This window comes from Lucilia sericata, unplaced genomic scaffold (assembly GCF_015586225.1).
Source record: "Lucilia sericata isolate MDLA Ls3-8-SP2 unplaced genomic scaffold, ASM1558622v1 Contig000321F_arrow, whole genome shotgun sequence".
Classification (NCBI taxonomy): Eukaryota; Metazoa; Arthropoda; class Insecta; order Diptera; family Calliphoridae; genus Lucilia; species Lucilia sericata.
Genome location: NW_023994344.1, coordinates 350916 through 357551, shown reverse-complemented (window position 1 = coordinate 357551; position 6636 = coordinate 350916). Strand labels below are relative to the sequence as shown.

The 6636-nt window shown below is 27.6% G+C and overlaps 1 pseudogene; it reads right to left on the bottom strand.

Moving 5' to 3' along the window:
- Positions 1-1365: 1365 nt before the first annotated feature.
- On the bottom strand, positions 1366-2718 carry LOC119603637 (annotated as a pseudogene).
- Positions 2719-6636: the final 3918 nt, after the last annotated feature.

Here is a 6636-nt window from a genome sequence, read left to right as displayed (position 1 = left end):
AATTTTAAACACATTGTATGTAAAAATACCAGATACAAATTTTGTATTTTTCCCTACATATGTGTTTAAAAATGTTTAGCAACATTCCAAAATCGAGCAAAATTTAAATTTTTTGTGTCTAATAAAACTATTTTTTATATGTAAATTTAAAATTAAATTGTTTAATAATACAAATGAAAATATGTATGTATACATATCAAATGTTTAATAATAAACTAACAATTATTAATTTTTTATTAAAGTAAAGAAAATGCAAGATAATTTTTTTAAGGTGTTTTATTAAATAAAATGATTAAAATTAAGGCTATAGGTGAACAAATACAAATTTATAAATTTAACAATCCAATACAAAGAAATAAGATATCTTAACAACTATTTGAATGAGCCAATCTTTTTTATCAATGTATTAACTTTTTGGATATTATTTACGTTCTTTTTTGAGCCACGAACTGAAGAAGGATAGCATTTATAAAAATATCTAAATATAAACTCTAAAGATTGACAAACTTGAGTGGGGTATAAAATATTAAATATAAAATAAAAGCAAATTGTTTGATTTAATAAATCAAAGAAATCCGCGTTATCTTCAACAACCACTTCTTTTTCTATAAAAATGTACCCCTTTTTTACGTTTTGAATTTCTGAAAATGATATAAAAGAAACGTTTTTATTGTATCGAACATGAAAAATTTTTATTAGCGCTATTTTGTGTGTAGGTATTCCTAATTTATATATTTTATTATATAAGGTGTGAAACTATACTTACGAACAAAGGCCATAAATGGTGCATTCGTGGAAATTTGACATATTATTTCTTCTAAAGTTGTTTCAATCTATAAGTATTAAAATATTCAAATTATGTATTTAATAGAAATACACGTACATTACCTCGAAATTTTTATGCAGAAAACCAATATCTTCTCCAAAATATAAGGCTATGGCGTTCAGTATTCCATAATCGCTTGCTCCTTGACTGAGAGCCTCATAAAATTTCGGTTTATTTAAATTCTCAAAATACCGCCTAATTTTTCCAAGTTCAGCTTTAACATTTATTTCAAATAAAGAAGCATCTAAATTCATTAATTTCTTAAAATGATCGTAAAGATATTCTTTTTTAAATATAAGTGGCCATTCTGTTTTGATACTACGAATTGTAGGAACTGGATTCATTGTGTTGAAATATGTTCTTTGCAGGTCATAGCATTCTGCCATGAATTTCTTAATCGTCTCCATGTTCTGCAAATTGTTTACATCATCTTTAAGTCGAATTAATTCATTTTTTTTATAAACCAGTGACGATAGTGTTTCTGATGAACTCATACTTGTGGGTTGCCAATTTACACAAGTGTTTTTGAATAAATTTGATCATCTTCTATTTTTAATTGGTATATCAGGATCATATTCTGTATTACGCTTTGGAGCTCTGTTCAAAAAGTTGACTCTATTTCTCATGATTGTAAGAAGAGGAGCCGTTGTTGAAGATATAATGTTTCCAGCAGCATCCTTTTCAAGAAATGATGTGGAGTACTTATTTACAGCTTGTTGAACAACTGTACGGATCATTCATAGGTATGGTAGGGGAAATATGACGCATTTCGTCGACTAACGTATTAGCAAACGTATTTATACGTTTACCTATTTTTTGCTTATTTTGGAGCATTTGTAAAATGTCCGATGGTATTTTATTCCAAGGAATTTTGAAATTTTGAAATTTATTAACATTATATTCATATTGATTTACTATTTGTACTTCCTCACTGCACATCTCCAGAACAATTATATCATTTGTTGAGTTTGAAATAATTTCATTTTCATGAACAATTGCATTCTTATAGCTTACAGAAGCGGCGTCATTCGAATTATTGTTATCCATTACAAAATAATCTTGCACTAAGCCATTCTTATTTTCTTTAGATAATTCTAGAGAACTAACGTTTTTATTTGACCATTCATTATCCTCCAGTAACATCAAAACTTCACTTGTTTCTAGATAGTATTGACAAATCTCATCGTCGCAAATCTCTGTACCATCACACTCAAGTACAACTTTTGTTCCACTTATACCAATTGAATTAGCTGAAAAAATGGATACTCATCAAATAAGTTTAGCTTTTTCGGCTCACGAACTTTTTCTTCGTTTTCATATATGGGGAATTTCATGTCAAGTGACCCAATTCAAAAAATCGATTTCGACGAAATTTGCACTAAAGTTAGTACTATTTGACCCCCTCTGACTCCGGCAGTTCTTGACCGATAGAGCTGAAAATTTGTGTCCGGCCGACTATACCATAGTACTAACCTTGGTACAAATCAGAAGACATCGATTTTTAACGTAGGGTCACTTGACACGAAATTCCCCATATCTATATCGTGGGACACAATCCTTTCGCTTGGTCCCTTTTTGGACATCCAGTAATAGTTTTTTAGTACCCTGATAAAACCTTTACTTCTTTGAGAAATCTATAATAAATCTTTGTCCATGCTTATTAAGCTTTTTGTTGGCTACATTATATTAGGAGGATATTTATCTAACGTTTTCATGGAATCGCCCATATGTTTAAAATTAAATATTATTTTGGTTTAATGCTTATTATTATGATTTCATTTAATGGAAATAGTTTTACCTTCTCTAATTATATCCCCCAAGTTAGGAAATGTCATGAACGTCTTTTTTACTTGGCGATTGCTGCTCCAAATTTTGCATGGGAGTTTCTTCATTATGGTTCTTTTTTATATAGTATTTGGTGCTGATAAATGTTATTTTTATGGCAATTGTATTATTTTTATGTATATTTTCTTTAGAAAATACTGAAAAATAATATAAATGTCATTTAAATGTTTTGAAAAATTAAGTAAACATAACACAAGTTAAATTTGTTAAGATTTTTTATTTCCTGTTACTTATTGGTTAAAAGGAGTTTATACATCATCTGCCAGAGAAGCGAAAAGTGGAAGTAAAAAGTTTTTTTTAAAAACAAGAACTTTAACAGGAGTTTTAAAAACTAAGTCATTTATATTTGCTACTGTATATACTTTTGGTGTATCAAAGCTTTCGTACAAAAGTGTTTTATAATTGTACCACATATTTATTTCAATACCATAAAAAATAGCTTTTTCATAATTTGTATCCAAAAAAATGTGATTGATTTTAAGTAATTTAATATTACCATCATCGTTCAAACATGTTATAACATAATCATTTTCTTTAAATTCAGTATTAAGAAACATTATTTTCTTTGTTACATACTTTAAATCTTCTGGTAGACTGATATTGAACATATCTTTATAAATTTGGTCAGCATTATCACATATGATGTTTTTTCTGAAACGATCTCTATAGCAATTTGCTTGGAATTGTTGATGTTTTAAAGAAAGTGAATATGTAACGTTTTTAAAGTTTTTTAAATTTTTTGATATTTGTTTGAAATATGAATGTTTTTGTTCAAAACGCATTGTCCACAAATGTCTCAATGGACCAAAATTTTTAATTTGATCTGGATAATGGAGCACATAATGATGTTTTGGACGCAAATTCAATTGGGGAACATTCTCTTCGAAGTTCCATGTACATTTCAATATAATGCTTAAGTAGATTTATCTGATCTTCATTAATTTCAGTACTGCATATCAATCTACTCATTTCAATCATTGCTGTTAAAAACTGCCATACGGGATCATCATGATATACAGAGCATTCCAAAAACATAAGAGGAAAAAGAAAGAGAAAATGGCGGATTTCGTCTGCTTTTCCTGGCATTTTTTCATTTTTAAATCCAAGATGTGAAAAGACAGTGATAATTTTAAATCTTTACGTAGTTTCATATAAAACATATTAAATCGGCCTTCTGTAATTATATGTTTTTCACAAAAATATTTGCATATTTCCAATAGATCATAAGGAATAATACCTTCAAACAAATCGTGTGCTAAACAAGAGGGAAGACCTTCACACACATTGAAATAATTTAGCTCATTTAAACATGAAGCTTTATTTAAACCCATACTTAATTGAGGATTAATATAAATATTTTTAACACATTCCGAATAATTGACTGGATTTCGTCCCTCAGCTTTATTTAAATCTTGTTTTTGAAGAGAATCTCTATTATAAAAACAAAATCTGCAAAAATATTTGCTGGTATTGAAATTTTCTGTGAACCCACCAATTTGATGACTTCCCAAGTTATCGCCCAATTCTGCTATTAAACTTCCCCGATATGTTACAGACGATCCATTAATAGTAACAATAATACCTGTATCTTCAAGCTCCTTCAAATCACGAATTAATGGCTGTAAAATGGTTTCAAAACCAAAGGTTTTTATATGACTTTCTTTTGATAATAGAACAAGTTGAATATTTCTAATGTTTGATCTATATTGATTGGGAATGTTTCCAATTATCATATATACTCCAATTAATTTATGTTTCTTTTTTGAAGATCCTAATGGATTGCATATTTCAAAAGCATCTTGAAATAAAATTATTTCAATCTTTTTACCATCTTTGTTAAAAAAGCTATTATTTTTATAAAATAAACCATTGTTGTAATCAGAATATACATTCTCTTTGTTTGTTTTTTCTATATCAAAAAAAGCAAAGAAGTTTTCATCACTTAGTAAAGACTTTATAGTTTCTTGTATTGGTACGTAATAAAAAAAACATTTTTTATGAAAATTGTTCACGCTTAGATTAATTTTTACCGGTTTAATAAAATACTGTTTTTTTTCGAAAAAGATCTTTCTTTTATAATTTGATTGAAAAATTTTAAGTTCCGATACTATGTTATTGCTTGACATAGCGTTTATAAGTTCATTTTTGTACTCAGAAATGTTGTAATCCGTACAAATCTGAGTTATTTTTTGGATATTTGCAGCATTTTGATTGTTTAAAACTTCCATAAATTCCGATATAAGGAAATTTATTATTGTATCCGTAATACTGTACTCACATTTCAATTTTAAAATAGTGTTAGCAAAACTAACATTTGCTATATTATTCATATTTTTCTTATCATTGGAAATCCCCTCAATAATTTGGTTGTCCTCATCTAAAAAGGAATTTAAAACGGCATTTTTCTTGATAGCAGTATTTTTTTCTTTTTCACTGTGATGCCTGTAAATATGGATTTTAAAAGAGCCTTTTGTTTTAAAAACTTTACTAGAATTTTCCAATGGACATATAACATGTAAATTATCTTCTAGATGATTTACGCTGTGAGATATTATTTTCTTTCTTATATTGCATTTGTATATACAATTTTTGCATTCATAATACAGTCCGTATTCTGAAGTATCTGACTGTTCCTTGTTGTGGTATCGATATAGATGATTTTTGAAAATTTTGTACGTAGAAAACCTCTTAAAACACTTCGGTTGAAGGCATTTGAAATTCGCATTTCGCAGCAATTTGTGTGTACATAAATGATTTTGATATATGTTAATTTTTTTTAATTCTATATGACAAATTTCACACTTATACATCTTCAGTGAACAGTCTGTTTAATTCTTTGTTTTTAAATGTTTTAGATACAAAACTTCTCCAGGTTTTTATTAATTAATAAATTTTTGACAAATATTCTTCGCACAATAAAAATAAGTAAAATTACATATTTTGTGTCTAAAAAATAAATTTAAACATTGTATATGTAATTTTATATTTAAAATGTTTATTTTATTATAAACATGTTTACAAACATTCAAAATACTACAATTCGTTAGTATTTTTACAGATAAAAGTATGTAATTTATTTGGTAAACATTTTGTGTTTAAATTTAAACATTTTAAGTAATTTTCACTAAAAAATTACATACTTTAGAGTAGTAACTTTACGAGCATTTTTTCGAGTGTATACCAATCGGCTTAGAATCGTTTTCTGAGTCGATTAAGCTATGTCCGTCAAGATAATTGGATGAAATTTGGCACGCACGTTTTATTTGACCCAAGGACGAAGCCTATAGAAAATGGTTAAAATCGGTCCATTATTTCACCTAGCCCCCATAGAACAGAACCCCCCGAAAAGGGCTTCTGAGCTCATTATTATGTTAAATATACAGATATATCGATAAAATACGGCACAACTAAGTTTTATAGAAGCTTTGATGACCCTGCCAAATTTCATAAAGATCGGGCCACATTTGACCCTAGCTCCCATACAAAGTCCCCTACAGAAAATTACTTAATGTCCCAAATTAACTTATAAACACAAATATCGCGATGAAATTCAGCACAATAAAATATTATGAAAATATAAATACATATATTCACAAAATTTTATCGGGCCCCATATAAAGCCTCTTTCAGAAAATTTGTTTTTCATCCATAAATTGCTTAAATGTATCGGAACAAGGGAATATTAAAAGGGTGTGAAGTTAAATTCGTCGGCCAGATACGTCCCACACCACATATGTCAAATACGTTCCACATACTATAAAATTCGTTTTCAAATGAATTAAAATTTATTTTTTAATAAAACGAGCACCAAATAAAATGTTTTTTAAGAAATAAAGTAAAATTATATTAAAATATATTAAAAAAATTAATATATAAAATAAAAATTAGTTAAAATAATTTTATACTCGTCAAATATGGTAGTAAAATATAGAATTTTCAAATGCAAAAAACAGACACTTGGAGAA